Raw genomic sequence first — 17,843 nt, forward strand, 5'->3', positions numbered from 1 at the left:
AACCTCAGATCTCCACGCAGGCACACATGAATTCACAAACATTTGCACACATCCAGAGATAAAATACTCACCCCAAACAATCCACATTCCAAGAAATCCAGACGTGAATCTGATTGTACACACATGTGATTATGCGCAGAGGTCCACCCTACCAGCCAACCTCAGATCTCCACGCAGGCACACATGAATGCACATACATTTGCACACATCCAGAGATAAACTCCCCAACAGAAACCAAATTCCAAGAAATCCAGATGTGACAATGCTTGCACACACATGTGGTTATGCGCAGAGGTCCACCCTGTTATGGTAAGGACTAATTCAATGGTTCATGCAGCACCCTCTGGTGGTTGTGCCGTGTGTATTTGTTTTTGCAATTTGGCAATAAACGGAGTCGCCACGTTAAGACAGAGCTGTCCCAGCGAAGAAGAACGTCACGAAAACGGAAGCTTTCTCACCGGAGAGAACTCGCCCTCCAAGTTTGCATTAACAGCCACAGTAAGAGCTAAGCTAACAAATTAGAAAACACTAACTAGCATCTAGTGACTAGCAGCATGGCAGCCGCGCCAGCAGCCTTCCAAGTATCACCGCCGCCGAAGTTCGACTTTTCAAAGCCAGAAGAGTGGCCAAAATGGATCCGACGCTTTGAGAGGTTCAGGATAGCATCCGGACTCGAGCTACAATCGGACGAAAACCAGTTTAACACTCTGATATATACAATGGTCGATGAAGCTGAAGACGTGATCACCTCGTTGAACCTGACCGAAGAGGAGGCGAGTGAGTACCACACTCTCAAAGACAAACTCGAGACACACTTTGTAGTCAGAAGAAATGTTATCTTTGAACGTGCAAAGTTCAACCAAAGGCAGCAAGAAGCAGGACAGACTGCAGACTGGTTTATTACATCCCTATATGCCTTGGCTGAGCATTGCGGCTACGGGGCTCTGCACAGTGAAATGATAAGAGACAGACTCGTTGTCGGAATAAGAGACATTAGGCTCTCGGAGCAACTGCAAATGGACGCAGAGCTCACGTTAGAAAAAGCAGTGATACGGATTCGCCAAAGTGAGCTTGTTAAGAAGCAGCAGGATCTTCTTAAAAACAACTTCAAGCAGGAAAATCTTTGTAACGTGGACATCATTAAAGGAAAAATAAAACACTTTAAACCAAGAAAGACTGTGCCACAAACCACAGAGAGGAATGTGAAAAGCCAATGCAACCGATGTGGAAAGACACCCTTTCACAGCAAGAACCTGTGCCCAGCCAAAGAGGTACTCTGCAATCAGTGTAAAAAGAAAGGTCACTATGCAAGAGTGTGCAGATCTGGGGCAGTGGGAGAAATACGTGCAGCAGGTGGTGACAGTGAGGAAAGGGAGGTAGCATTTTTGGGAACAGTAGCTTCAGAGAGAACTGAGGATGCGTGGTTGACTAAAATAAAAGTTAACAATGTAGACTGCTGGCTCAAAATTGACACAGGAGCGGACGTAACCGTCTTGCCTGAAAAAGAGTACATTGCTCTAGCACAAAAACCACAGCTGCAACCCACAGATCTGAAACTGTATGGGGCGGGACTGTCTCCACTAGCAGTTAGAGGGACATTTACTGCTAACCTGAGCACTCTGAGCAAAACTACAGTACAGCCTGTGTATGTAGTAGCAGACCTGACGCAAGGGTTACTTAGCCGCTTAGCAAGTGTAGCACTTGGGCTAGTGGCCAGAGTAGAAGCAGTGTCACTCACTTCGGTAGAGGCAGTAAAGCAGCAGTTTCCAAAACTATTCAGTGGGTTAGGCTGAATGGAGGGGGAATACAAAATCGAGCTTAAAGCAGACGCTAAACCATTCGCCCTGTCAACCCCAAGAAGGGTCCCGTTTCCCCTGTTGCCCAAAGTCAAAAGAGAGCTCGCTCGTATGGAAGAGTTAGGTGTAATCTCCAGAGTAGAGCAGCCTACTGACTGGTGTGCAGGAATGGTTCCAGTACCTAAACCAAACAGAGATGAAGTGCGTGTGTGCGTGGACTTGACCAAACTAAATACTTCTGTGAAAAGGGAAAGACACATGTTGCCATCAGTTGAGCACAGCCTAGGACAGCTAGAGGGCGCAAAGTTGTTCTCAAAACTCGATGCTAACTCAGGGTTTTGGCAAATACCTTTGTCCAAGCAGTCAGCTCTTCTCACAACCTTCATCACACCATTCGGAAGGTACTGTTTCAATAGACTCTGTTTTGGCATATCCTCAGCCCCTGAGCATTTTCAAAAACGAATGTCTCAGCTTTTGGAGGGGCTGGATGGAATTGTCTGCCAGATGGATGACATTCTGGTTTATGCTGACACACAGACCCAGCACGACAAGAGGCTGGTTGCAGTCCTCGAATGGCTCACAAATAAACTCCCCTAAAGAAACTCCCCTGACACTGGCAACAGTGACGCCAGTATGTTACGTGGCGATGAAAAGTCTAACGGTGCAGATTCACGGAGTAATCAGAAAAGTTTAGCATGAATCTGGATATTAGATTCAAGATTTAAGTTTTAAGCTTATCAGATATCACTTGTTAGAAGAGATTTCTTTCTAAGGATACCGTTTGAAAAAATCTCTTCTCAATCTGCTGTCCTTTTCTGCTTGCATCTTTTTTTTTTTTCATCTAACACTGACGTTATTCCATGTTAATTATTTTTTCTCCGTGAAAAACACAGCAAATCATCTTATCCCGGTACCAACTCATCTTATCCCGGTATCCACGGTACCCATCCCTAGTTGTCACATGACATTTGTGGACCCCGCTATTTTTTTAGTTGGACAATTTATCAGTAAAGTTTCAATCTCTGTTATTACCCCTAGACTAGACCGGCTGCACCACACAGACACAGACACTGCAAACCTCATCTCTGGAGAAAAACCACAAGAACAACATCCAAAAGAAAGAAAACATACCTTAGAAACATGCCGGGTTAGAGGAGACGGCAGCACTGCAGAGGTGAGGACAGGCATCTGTTTGAAATAGACAAAACAGTAAACATAGTCATACAGACTCAGAGACGCTTTCCATCCAATCTATCTGAGTTTGAGCTGTTTTACAGTGAAGAATGGGCAAATATTTCAGTCTCTAGATGTGCAAAGCTGGTAGAGACGTACTCCAAAAGACCTGCAGGTGTAACTGGAGCAAAATGTGGCTCTATGAAGAGCAGGGGGTGAATAGAAAAGAATGACACACTTTTCCAAATTTCATTTGCTTAGAATTTTGACAACCATGTATTATTTTCATGCCACTTCACAATTATGTGCTACTTTGTGTTAATCTACCATTGAAACTGTCAATAAAAACATATTTTGTTTGTGGTTGTAAGGTGACAAAATGTGCACAAGTTCAAGGACTATGAATGCTTTTTCAAAGGACTGTAATGTCAAATCACCCCCCATGCACACATCAGTGCACAGGCATGTACACATATGCAGAGTTACATTATCAAAGAAGCTAAAAAAAACAAGCTCTGCTTTAACTTTTAACTAAAAAAAAAGACTGCAAACTTTAGGAACAATATGGAATGAGTGATAATGTCATCATTCCATGAATTGAAAAAATTTGTTTCACCTTAAATCTTTTTTTCTTTTCTTAATTGCAAAAACTGTAAATTTGGCTCAGGGGGACCTGAAAGCCAGGAGACAATTTATTGACTTTGCCCACAATCTTATGGAGGAAAAGATTTCCATTAAATATTAATAGAGCAAAATCTCTCTCTCTTAAGTATTTGCACCTAACCACGTCCTAACCTAGCAGTCATATACAGCTATTAATTAATCCTGCATTTTTTTTGTCAAAGACATTTCTCACCATGAAATTACCCGATTCAAAACATGAACACTGTTAGCCTTTGCAGTAATTTCCATAGCTTAGTACTGCAAAATCAACAGTAAAAAACTCTAAAGGATGTTAGCAGTTTAGTACTGTAATTTGCATGTAATTGTGGGAAAATTCCATGAGATTACACTATTTTTACGGTAACTCACCGTACTCATGGAAACAGCTGTAAAATACAGCAAATGTAACAATTGGTGATGTTACTGAGATTATACTATTACACCATCCGGATTTCTGTTGTTTTCTACTGTAGATCTAAGAGTAATTACTTAAATCCTCATTCAGTTGTTTTTATTTGTTTGCTTCTTTTTTCTTGCTTTGTTTGTTGGGTTTTTTCCTTCCTGGTCTGAGGGATAGGGGTTCTAAGTGTTGTGGGTAGGGGATAAACTGCTGGAAGCAACTATAAGACATGTGAGTGTGTCATTAATCTGTATTCTGATATTTCAGTTTTAACAGTCACTGTGAAACTTGCTTGTTTGGCGTTTGACAATTCTGCGTGTATTTGCTTTTCTTTGTTGCTTCAACTCAATAAAAATATCTTTGAGAAAAAAAAAATCCTCATTCAGAGTGTATTACTATAAAATGTGATTCACTGTGAAAGCAGTATAACATATAAACTACAATATACAGCATAATTTTTAACTTAAGGAGTAAGTTGCAGCCACACTAAAATTTAATTCCTTGAACTGAATGGAACCTCATATATTAATAAATGCATTTGTTTAGTCAAACAATGTGAAACATTAGTAATACTATTAATTAATAGTATACTTGTAAGGTTAGTATTGTGATAGAGTCGAGTATATTTAATTATACTCTTGTAGACATTATGACATTATGCTAGTACAATTATGGTGAACAAAAAGTACATCTAAAAGTTAATTTCAAGAATACTGTTATGTACTAAAACGGGGGCCAATATAGTCCCAAGAAGCATTATTAGTATACGTACTAGGTAAGATATACTTGGGAAATATAATTGAAGTATACTTATTTTTGTATGGCCAGCAACAAAAACTAATGGCTACATTTAGAGTAATGTTTAAAAATGACTTCATTTAGCAGGATGTTGCTTTTTTTCTCTTCTTATTCTTTCTTATACTGGACCTTCATTTGTTTTGTATAAGGTGGTACTTTTTAAGACACCTCTGCCTAACTACAGTGAACTGACCTAATAATATGCTCTGGTCGTCATTTTACACAAGGTGTCACATCCATGAAACCTACACCACTAACCAGCATCAGTCCTACAACTTCACTGTCAAAATTAATAAATTCTGGGACAAGCAGAAACTGTATTTTTAGCGGTGCATTTTGTTGCAGGCCAGACTGCTATTAAATGCTCTCCTAAAGAAATAATTCCTTTGTAGCACCACTTCGTCTTGGTTCAGAAGAGATGTCCTGATATACGTGATTGTTAGGTATTTTAGTACCATGGGAGCATTTACTGGATATTGTTTTATAGTGACATTATGCAGGAAAACTCTGTCATTCAATAAGGCCCCTTTGTTTTAGTTATTTTTCTCTTTGACCCAAGAATTGATGTGTGAGAATCACAGGCTGGTACAAGGTTGAAATACCACAGAGATCACTCCCTCAGCTACATTAGTTTCTTAATCTTTTAGGAGACGCCTGTTGAAGGCCAGATGGTTTGTTTCAGAATTCACTAATGAAAGAACTCTTTATTTCGTGCCTTGAAAATATGTCGCTGAGATAATCACAATTGTAGCTGAACTGATACACTATACAAAGGATGCTTCTTCACCCAAGGGCAGAAAGACGCTCCCTTATCTTGGTCTGTACTGGTTTAAACTGAGAATCTGCTGACTCGTGAATTTGTCCCTCTATATAAACTGTTGTACTTGTGAATAAAGTTGAGTCAATTTGGGAAGACAACCTGAAGCAGTCTCTGTTTTCTTGTTCTCCCAAGCTGCTCCCGAGCTCGTACTAACACGCTGAATGGCATGCTTGAATATTACTTGAGAATATATTTGACTGTGTTACAGACTAAGGTACATTCTCTGCTGATAGACGTCCACGCCTCGGAGGAAGCCGATCCACGGATTAGGCCCTGGAAGCCGTTTCCTTCAATTTTGGTGTCAGAAGTGGGATCCTGACGAAGGTAGGCACTCGTCTTTTATTTTATAAGACTGTGTTATGCCTTTCTCAGTGATCCACATAGAAACGGGATACGCTGACGAGGCCTTCTTCAGTGGCCCACATAGTAACAAGTGGGATACGCTGAGGAGCCTTCTTTAGTGGCCCACATAGAAACACAGGAAGTTGCCTGTTGTTTTGTAAATTAAAGCAGAAAGGACACAGGAAGTTGCCTGTTGTCATAAACTAAGAAGTTGCTCACCAGCAGAAAGGACACAGGAAGTTGCCTGGGGTCATAAAACGAGAAGTTGCTCGTTAAAAAGTGAGAAGTTGCTCACTAAAAAGATAAAATTGCTAGCAAAAAATCAAGTAACCTCAGGTGTGCCACAGCAAAATAAAAACTAACTTAAATCCTTCAAGCGTCTAAACCCCTCTGGAAATCACTGACCATGGGTCAGAATAATTCAAAGACCTTAGACGGGTCCGATAAAAAAATCAAAATTAACTGTAAAACCAGATACCACCACTTGGGTGGGCCTGATTATAGATATATATTATGTCAACGAATTCCAGGTGTGACTGAATCTCAGCTTATTGAAGAAGTAGAGGAACTAGACCCTAAAGATGACCAAGCAGCCAACACCACCTCGTTTTTGTGGATAAACGATGACAAAATCACAGCCTTTTTTCAAAATCTAAAGAAATTTCTGCTCACAATGTCTAGAGATAAAATCAAACGTTTCACACACTGCTGGACTAATGAGGCATGCATGCCTGAAGGAGGAAATGATCAGATTTTCATAACAACATTCTTAAACAATATTCATCCAGAATGTTCACAACTATTGAAGCTGACTGCCACTGATAATCTCTATGACATGAAGATAAAGAACTTTATCACACTTGTCAAAACAAAAGCTGGTGCAGATCTTTTCCCCAACAGCACAAAGGCTAAAAGTGTTAAGATGATGTTGAATTTTGATGTTGAAGGCTCAGAGGAAAGTGAAAAAATGATGTATGCAGGGGCCCCGCCCCCTCAACAAGCGCAGCAGGGAGATTTCAGAAGGAGAGATAGGAGTGGAGACGCATGTTTTTATTGTGGAAAAATAGGACACTGGAGGAGGGAATGCAAATCAGCAGCACGTAGGTCTCAACCACAAAACACAGGACCAGCTCCTGCCACTAGGCGTCAGCAGAGCTCTTCCAGACAAGGTAACTGGCAATGCAGACAGGAATCACATCAAAATAATGGCCCTTTTGCACTTAGGCAGCAACCTTATAATCCACATTTTAATCCCCACCCATATGATAACGAAAGACTGGACCGACAATAGGGAGGCCCAGGTGAAGACGAGGGACAGTGTGAAGCACTACACACGATGCTGCATTTGCAATTGTCCCGTAACACAGAAAGCTTGCCCACGTTAGATATAGAAATAGGTGAAAAGATTTATTCCTTTTTAGTTGACAGTGGAGCCACTAAAAGTTCACTGTCTGGAAAATTCTATAGTGGGCCTGTTTCCTCTGTGTGCATCAACACCATGGGAATAAACGGAACTCTAGTGCAATGCCCCAAAACTCATTCTCTAAAAACACGCTGGGGCCCAAAACCAGACGAAATTACATATCATCCATTCATAATTATTCCAAACTCGCCTGTGAATCTATTAGGCAGAGATTTAATGGCAAAAATGAACTTGTGTATTTCATTTAACACAAAGGGTGAAATGTTTGCAGACACTGATAACAGCTATGTTTTCTCTGCCCTATGCACCGACACCATGGAGAAGGAACAGCCTCTGTGTCAGCTGGACGCCTCAGCAGAGAATGAACTCAATATCCATCTGACTGGTACCCCACGTCACACACTGTGCCAAACACGTGTACAGACACCACTACCAGGTAACCCCATGCCTGGAAGCCACATATTTGTTTCTCTCACACTGTTCAACAACATGATAACTGCTCACACCAGTGAAGGCCAAACAGTGGTTTTGTCACATAACTCAGACATAGGCTATGACATTACTGCACCATGTCGACACATAGATCTAACCTACCCCATACACTGTACTATCTTTGCTGTCACATTGCCAGCTGAATATCAAAACATGACATTATGGTCAAGAGGTGAGAATGATGTAGGATTTATTGACTGTACACCTTATCATGCTCAGCTGAAAAACAACAAGCCGGTATATGTCAAGCAATATCCCATTTCCGCTGAAAAAGCCGCAGCCTTAGACATCATCATAGGAGATTTATTGACAGCTGGAGTAATAAAGCCCACAGTATCTCCATATAACACTCCTGTCAATCCTGTGCCAAAGCCTAACAAACCTGGCGTATGGCGTTTCACACAAGACTTAAGGCAAATTAATGCAGTCATTATGCCTCTGCCACCTCTTGTCCCAGATGTTCCCAGCATACTGACATCTATTCCAGCAACAGCCACACATTTTACTGTGGTGGATTTGTGCTCCGCCTTTTTCTCAGTACCTGTGCATGAGGACACACAGCCGATATTTGCTTTTACACATAGAGATAAGCAGTACACATGGACTCGCTTACCCCAAGGCATGGTAGACAGCCCTGCGGCTTTCTCAATGGTGGTACGTGCTACCCTGGACGGCTTCATTCCTCCAGAGGGCTGTACCTTGATCCAGTACGTGGATGATCTCCTCCTCTGTGCTGAAAGTGAAAAACTATGTCAAACTGCCACACATATGCTACTCCAGCACCTCCAACAGACTGGCCACAAAGCATCAGCAAAGAAAATGCAGTACTGTCAGACTTCTGTTCAATATTTGGGATTTACACTGTCTCACGGACAACGTTCCATGACTACAGACAGGGTCAAAGCTGTGACCTCTGTCCCTAAGCCCACTACACAGAAGGAAATGCTGTCTTTCCTAGGCATGGTGAACTATTGCAGACAGTGGATACCAGACTGTTCTTTTCATGACCACATTCTGCGTGAATGCTGCAAAAAAGACAAGCCTCCTCGAATACTGTGGTCAACAGAAATGACTGCCTCTTTCAATGCATTACAGGGAGCGCTGACCTCTGCCCCTTGTTTGGGTCTGCCTGACTACCATTTACCGTTCCACCTGTACGTCACAGAGAACGGCACAACCTGTGCAGGCGTATTGGCCCAAGAGCATGGCTGTGGCTACTGTCCAGTAGCCTTCTACTCAAAGGTGCTGCCAGCAGTAGTTCAGGGGATGCCGGCCTGCCTGAGAGCAGTAGCAGCTTGCTCTATCATGATAAGGGACTGCGAGAAGCTCACACTCTCACATGACACTATTCTACACACCAATCACCAGGTCACGACCATTCTAGCAAACATAACTACACAACATATGACCGCACAACGTCGCTCAGGTTATGAAGCTACACTGACTTCAACAGCAAATCTCACTATAAAAGCAAACAGCACACCCAATTCGCCAGCACACTTACTCATTCGTATGCTGTGTTCCTCTGACCGACAGGATGGTTCAGACGACCCTGACGATCATGATTGTATGACACGTATACAGGAATCCACAGCACCACGCCCAGACTTAGAGCAGACACCAATACCAGACTCAGTCATTGTTTATGTGGACGGGTCCTGTTCAAAACCAAATGACAACTCATTTCTTTGTGGCTATTCGGTGGTGACATTGCCTGACATCATACTAGAGGCTCACTCATTACCATTTCACTCAGCACAAAAAGCAGAGCTCATGGCTTTAATACGCACCTGTGAGTTACATGTGGATAAGCGGGTAACAATTTACACTGATAGCCGTTATGCATTCGGTGTGGTGCATGACTTTGGCACATTGTGGAGACAGAGAGGCTTCACATCTGCTGATGGAAAATCGATCGCTAATTCTGATCTTGTTCAAAGACTTTTGCAGGCTATACAGCTGCCATCGGCAATTGCAGTTGTTAAAACGAAGGGGCACAGCACGGCTGACACAGACGAAGCAGTGGGAAATGCTCTTGCAGACGTAACCGCGAAAGCAGCTGCTGCCTCACAGCAACCACCCAGAAAGGAAGTATTATCTTTGCCTTTACAGCTGCCACTTGTCGCACTCCCAGACTATTTAGAAACAAATGTTGACCTAAAATTCATACAAGAGCAAGCCTCTGCCTTAGATTACACTTACTGGGAAAGTAATGATTGTACCTTAGATAACAGAGACGGCTTATACAAAAACCTTGAGGGTTTGATTGCCCTCCCATCTTCACTACTGCCAATCCTTGTCCGCCATTTTCACGGTGTGAGTCATGTCGGACAAAGAGGGGTAATAGGAGCAATAAAATCAAGATTTGTAATCGAGAAAACATCACACGCAGTAAAACGCATATTAGCAACCTGTCTAACATGTGCACGAACTAATGTAGGTAGCTCAAAAGCAAAACATCAGCATTTACCACAACCAGATTTCCCATTTCATACATTACAAATTGATTTTACACACATGCCAGCACAAGGAAGCATCAAGTACTTACTGGTAATAGTGGACCAATTTAGTAAATGGGTAGAAGCTTATCCAACATCAAAAGAAACTGCAGAAGTAGTCTGTCAAAAGTTGTGCAATGAAATAATACCCAGATTTGGAATACCTCACCAAATTAACAGTGATAGAGGACCTTCAGTCACATCAGAAGTAATTCAAAAGTGTGCTAAAACTCTAGGAATAGACTGGAAATATCATGTGCCATACCATCCTCAGAGTTCAGGAGTTGTAGAAAGAATGAATAGGACCATAAAAAAATCGCCTGACTAAAGCAATGATAGAAACAGGAATGACCTGGATCAAACTACTTCCTCAAATCCTCTGCGAGATTAGAATGACTCCATCCGCAGCAACCAAATTATCTCCATTTGAAATAATCATGGGAAGACCGTTTCCAACACCATGGTCAGCCTCCAGAGGGGCACCGCTATTGGAAGGGGACATAGACACTGCATTGTCTGACTATGTTCATAACCTGGTAGAAACACTGAATAATAACTATCAGAAAGTTTGTCTCTCTCAGCCTCTCCCTTCCACAGATCCAACCCATCCGTGGAAACCAGGAGATGCGGTGTTGGTGAAGTCGCTAAAACCAAGGGCACTCAGGGAGGCCGCGTGTTCCAGCCCCCAGACTGTACTTGCAGTGACGAGAACCAGCATCCTAACAGACGGACAACCTCAGTGGATTCATGCCAGCAGGGTTAAGACCAGCCCCACCAAACCACCTAAGGCGTCGGATCAAGTAGATGACGACTCAGGCGAGCCAGCGCCCGGATTCAATACACCTACACACGCACAATCACTGATTAACACACAACGCCTGAAAGAGCCAAGACTCAGAAAGCCCTTTGATCCCCCACCTGAACAACAACAAGGTACTCGAACATCCAGCAGGAACAGAAAGCCTAGAGTACCACACAATGTCTAACCTGATAAAGATAGACTCGTTTCATCCTGATAATGGAAAAAATGAAATGCCCATTGTCATCACACGACGCTTAGGTCTCTCGAACCTGGGACCAGGCCAGGAGACGACTGAAGAACTGTGTTTTTTTATATATTTAGATTATTAATCATATCTACTGCATTAACCTTAGGATTTTTATTTACTATTTTGTATTGTAAACTGCAACCCTGTTCACATTTCTACAAGCCACATTTTGCTGACAATACCTCATGCTCCACTTGGCAAGACACCCACCTAGTACAGCTACTTCAATGTATTTGCAATTAGCACAAATTGATCCTGAGGATGTGCCAGATGTTACCAATGATGATCCTGGTGTGTATATTGAACATTAGGCTGTGAACTATTACATTTTATGATTTGCTTTTTATATTATGTTATTACATTTGTGATTTTTCCTTTCTATTTGAGTTATTATTTTAAAAAAATAATAAAAGAGGGGAACTGTTAGGTATTTTAGTACCATGGGAGCATTTACTGGATATTGTTTTATAGTGACATTATGCAGGAAAACTCTGTCATTCAATAAGGCCCCTTTGTTTTAGTTATTTTTCTCTTTGACCCAAGAATTGATGTGTGAGAATCACAGGCTGGTACAAGGTTGAAATACCACAGAGATCACTCCCTCAGCTACATTAGTTTCTTAATCTTTTAGGAGACGCCTGTTGAAGGCCAGATGGTTTGTTTCAGAATTCACTAATGAAAGAACTCTTTATTTCGTGCCTTGAAAATATGTCGCTGAGATAATCACAATTGTAGCTGAACTGATACACTATACAAAGGATGCTTCTTCACCCAAGGGCAGAAAGACGCTCCCTTATCTTGGTCTGTACTGGTTTAAACTGAGAATCTGCTGACTCATGAATTTGTCCCTCTATATAAACTGTTGTACTTGTGAATAAAGTTGAGTCAATTTGGGAAGACAACCTGAAGCAGTCTCTGTTTTCTTGTTCTCCCAAGCTGCTCCCGAGCTCGTACTAACACGCTGAATGGCATGCTTGAATATTACTTGAGAATATATTTGACTGTGTTACAGACTAAGGTACATTCTCTGCTGATAGACGTCCACGCCTCGGAGGAAGCCGATCCACGGATTAGGCCCTGGAAGCCGTTTCCTTCAGTGATAATGTAACACATTATCACAGTTTAGCGCGTTGGGTTGTGTTGGATTGTTACGTTTTTAAAGCTTTGTAATGCGACAGGTGCGATAGCCGACACCACACCTTCACCTGACGTACAACGTGACGTATGACGCACACGTTGGGTATTCACTTTCAAAACAACACTGGGGATAGAAAATAGTGCTCGAGGTGGTTAATGCTCCTTTCGCTGGTTGCCAACCACCATTAAATAACAACAAGAAGAAAATATTGATCTGCTTCTCTTAGTTTTGCACGTTTAAGCCGCAATTCAGACTCAAAAAAAGCTGCAAAGCAGGAGAACGACATGGCCATCAAATATTCTGTGCCACAGATACAGTTCGCTGCAGCACAGAGTGATGATGAGACCGTTAACATGTGCAACTTAGAAGTAGTCAGAGGTAACTGGATGTTCAATCGGGTTAAATGCAAGGTTGATTGGATTATATCTGAAGATCGTATGCTAATCGTGGTAACTCTGCTAGACTCCAAATTGCTGCTCGTCCATGCGGGAGTATCTCAAAATTAAATGAAACCACTTAACACTTTTTCCCTAAAACGGACTGACATGGGACACATTAAAGTTGGATCGGAACCTGCTAATCAGTCTGAAGGTAAGTGTTTTTTTCACTTATTCGAGAGAAGTCCGAAATGCGTTCTTAGTACTGTTTGTTTTGACTTTTAAGCTACCCTACCAGGATATTTTCATTTAAAGACAAATTGTCAATATCTCTGAATGTGGAGACTCAAAAGACTAGTTAGGTAATTTGCCGATGGATTTATGAGACTTGATAGAAACTTGGACGTTTGCAACAGGTGAATCGGTGAACTACCGAGGTTGCGCCCAAATGCTTAAAGCTGTTAGCTGGTCAGTGTTTTCAGGTGTGCTTGTACTACCTGTACGGTGCGGAGTGCTGACTAAGTCATGTTAAACCCATTAAAGCGTCGAGCTCAAATATCTTTTCATTTTTGTGCACTGTTCTCTTGTTGGCACACATTTTCTGTTTATTGAAGCCTTTTGTGAATAATTTTGATCATGTAAAAACTGGGAATTGGTCCCTATTGACAATACTCTTATTTTTTGCATTGAATATGTCATTCAGGAAAGGTAATTGGTCACTGAAGTTTTTGCAACTGTGTATTTCTAAATTTTGTGGCTTCAGTGCACGCAAATTTATATTGTTCAGTTTGCATGTTAAAAGCCTGCCAAGCACCCCAAGGCTGATTATGCTTGGTAAGAAGTCATTTATGACATAGAGCTGATTAGACCATATTAAAATTTCTGTTTGGCACAGGAGCTTTTCGTGGACACAGGTATCCAGTCTCTGTTTTGTTAGCTCAAATTTCTGTAATTTCCTTTATAAACCAAGGTTGTTGGACATGTGTCTCAGTGAATCCAGCAAAGTAACAATATCAAATTTCACATTACATATTACTGATCAACAGTAGTCTAGCTACACCAACAGCAGAAATACTGAAGTCAATACTGTAAAGTTTAACAGCAGCACAAACTATAAACTCCAAAATAACCATACAGTTGATTCACCTCCGGTACTTTAACTGGGCTGACTCTTTGTTAGGTGTGTTTAATGTGCAGAATAATTCCCAATTATATACAATTATAATATGTTAAAATGGACCTATGTACACAAGGCCATTAATAATTAACTGTACGTAGGTATTTGCTTTATGACTATCTAGACAGTGTGAAGAAGTGAAGTATTGAAATTATTTTATGTTGCATAATGACAACATGTTGCCCCTATACATTTAAGGACAAAGTTCAATGACCGCCACCTGCTGGATGGTGAGTGCAGAGGGGCGTGTAATTGTTGAGCTGGACAAAGAGAACACCTGTGCTGATGCAATGTCAGTCTTCTTTGGTTCATTCTATGTATTGAACCTGGAATACCAGGAGTCAGCGGGTGCAAGGTTTTTTGTAAGGATAAACCCTGAAGAGGGAACAAAATGTACCTCCAAGGTTGGGACAAGCAGGAAGACTGGGACCACTGTGAAGCGAAAGGTTGTTCACATTAACCCTCATGTCACAACTTTCCTCCAGTGGCTTACTGAATTTGAGTGGAGAACTTCAAATTAGGGAAATTAGTAAATTTCTTGTATAATTTAAGTGACCAATGTGTTGTTACCCATGTCTCCACAGATGATCCATGGCCCATGCTTTCTGGACATTTACACAAGACGAGCAACAATGAAGACAAGCTCTCTCGCCATCTTGCAAGACGCTGTCTCTGTCCAATAGGTTTTTTTGAGTGCAACAGTTTTGATTTTTTTCCCTTCTTTTACCCATCCATCCATCCATTCACTTCCGCTTATCCTTTTTCAGGGTCGCGGGGGGCGCTGGAGCCTATCCCAGCTGTCACAGGGCGAAAGGCGGGGTACACCCTGGACAGGTCGCCAGTCTGTCGCAGGGCCAACACACAGGGACAGACAACCATTCACACTCACATTCACTCACACATTCACACCTAGTGGCAATTTGTATTATCCAATTAACCTATCCCCACAAGCTGCATGTCTTTGGACGGTGGGAGGAAGCCGGAGTACCCGGAGAGAACCCACGCAAACACGGGGAGAACATGCAAACTCCACACAGAAAGACCTGATGGTGGAATTGAACTCAGGACCTTCTTGCTGTGTGGCAACAGTGCTAACCTTCTTTTACCCGTTTGTTAAAAATTATTTCAGCTACTTACACTTTAATTGTCACATGTATTGGCTCACCCTACAAATCAATGAACTCAGTCCACAAAGCAAGATCAGGGTTCAGTGCAGGTCAGTCAAGTTCCTTCACACCACACACGCTCATCCATGTCCTTGTGGACCCTGTTTTGTGCAATGATTTGGTCGTGTGAGCCAGTATTTTGGACAAAGTGTATATAAAGGCAGACGTGTGGGGCTTGATATTATATCCATTACAATTCAGTTTGTTTGTATGGTGCCAACAAAATGAATGCCAAGGCACTTCACATTGTAGGTTTGAGACCCTACAAAATATAAGTAAGGAAACCCAACACTTGAGCATGTGTTGTCTGCCATGATATGGATATGACATAATATTGTTATTGTTTGTACAACCATCTGAGAAAATAATGGATTACATGGTTTAGTAAAAACAAGTGCTTCCTCAATGAAAATATGTTTTCAGTTCTTTTCAGTTTTTGATTTTGGAAATGTGTATTTCAGCAGGGAAGAATCAGAATTGAAATAAAGTGGTGTAAAGCACATGAATTATATTTTGTGTGTGTGTGTGTGTGTGTGTGTGTGTGTGTGTGTGTGTGTGTGTGTGTGTGTGTGTGTGTGTGTGTGTGTGTCCATCCATCCAATTTTTTTGGAACCCTCCAGTCTCTTACAGTATGTTACTGTTAGCTGAAATTACGGTAAATTACGACCTGTTAAAAGAGTAAATGACCGCCTGTTAGGACACGGTGTCCTCTAGCAGAGATGAATATTTTTGGTACTGATGATGCGTACCAACGGTAAGTTACTGGTTAATATATTGCAGTTTATTACCTTGCAGCGGGCTTACAGTGACATACCGTGAATAAACGGTAGTATACCAATTTATTAATCACAGTATGATGTTACTTTGTTGACGTAATTTACGACATAACGACATAACTGTATCTCACTGACATAACTGTCGCCAGTGAGATACCGTAAAAAAGGCTACGGTGCGTTACCATAATTTGTCCAACAGTATTATACCACACCAGCAAAAAACGGTATCATCCTGCAGAAAGGTAAGCTACCGTAACACGGCGTCACGATATGACGCTGGCAGCAGTGACGCCAGTATGTTACCGTAAAGTGGCGATGAAAAGTCTAACGGTGCAGATACATGGAGTAATCAGAAAAGTTTAGCATGAATCTGGACATTAGATTTAAGATTTAAGTTTTAAGCTTATCAGATATCACTTGTTAGAAGCTCCTTACCGTTTGAATAAATCTCTTCTCAATCTGCTGTCCTCTTCTGCTTGCATCTTTTTTTTTTCATCTAACACTGACGTTATTCCATGTTAATTATTTTTTCTCCGTGAAAAACACAGCAACTCATCTTATCCCGGGGTGCCAGGAAGTCGAGCTGCGGATCTCAGCAGAAAACTTTTCAAACTGATTGCAGGTTGATCCAGGTATACATTTGAAACAGGTTCTCCTCGGTGACGTGACAGTCGGAATGCATCTGCGTAACCATGGTTACAGGGGGACGCTTTGGAACTCTGCTGTTCAGCAGCAAAATATTTCAGATCAATATGTAAATACTCCAACTCTAAAACCAAGTAAAATAAATATGCTGCATATGTGTATAGTGCGTTCATGTGTGTGTGCGCTGCGTGGTGACGTAGGCGCGTGCATGTGTGCCCCGGTCACAGCTCCTTTCAGCATGGCCGGAGGTAAGTCACTGCCACGTTGCTCTCAGCTAATTAAAGTTTGTTCAGATCCCAAGCTGCAATGTGAATACAGCCAAACCGCCGCGTTTTTATTTGTCATTAAGAGACTCATTCGGGATAAGTTTTGTGGAGGGCGGAGTTCACTAATATACGCTTATGAGTTTTAGCCGAGAACGCAGCTAAAATGCTAGCATGCTAAGTTAGCCTGATTGCTAGCGGCTACTCGCGGCAGTCTTTTTTTAACAGCATGCACTCTTTTTTCCTTCGTCAGGAGAGGTGTACTGGCAGTCGCGTGACACACACAGATCAGACACATATTTCTGTGTTGCAGGTATGGAGATGTTCTTATGTTTTGGAGATGCTGTCTTTCAGTCATTGTTTTTATAAGTACAGTGTTGTATTGCCTGTTAGATGGCGGTTATTAATATAATTGTACTGAAGTATAATGTTTGAACTATAAGTACCAGAATATTGGGTCCTGGTTATTGAATTGTATTTATCTGACTGTTTATTTGTTTTTGAATTATTTTGTTTATTGTTCTTATAAGTTGTTTTTGATGTTTTTTTCAGTGACATATTATTTATTTTGTGCTTTTTGTTTTTGAGAGCTTAAGTTAATGTTTTAAAACAATTTGTTGTATTTGATTCATTATATTATTGTAGTGTTAATGAAGCTGCAGACACAGCTCCTTTCAGCATGGCCGGAGGAGAGGTGTACTGGCAGTCGCGTGACACACACAGATCAGACACATATTTCTGTGTTGCAGATGTGCAGTAAAGAGCCAAAGACCCAGTACTGTCTCCTGCCTCTTACTTTCACGCCAGAACACAACGCAAGAACAACAGGCGTAACACATGAACGGGT

This window comes from Diplotaxodon limnothrissa, linkage group LG4, assembly GCF_057381915.1.
Source record: "Diplotaxodon limnothrissa isolate DT_005_m linkage group LG4, D_limnothrissa_male_GT1.1, whole genome shotgun sequence".
NCBI classification, from domain to species: Eukaryota; Metazoa; Chordata; class Actinopteri; order Cichliformes; family Cichlidae; genus Diplotaxodon; species Diplotaxodon limnothrissa.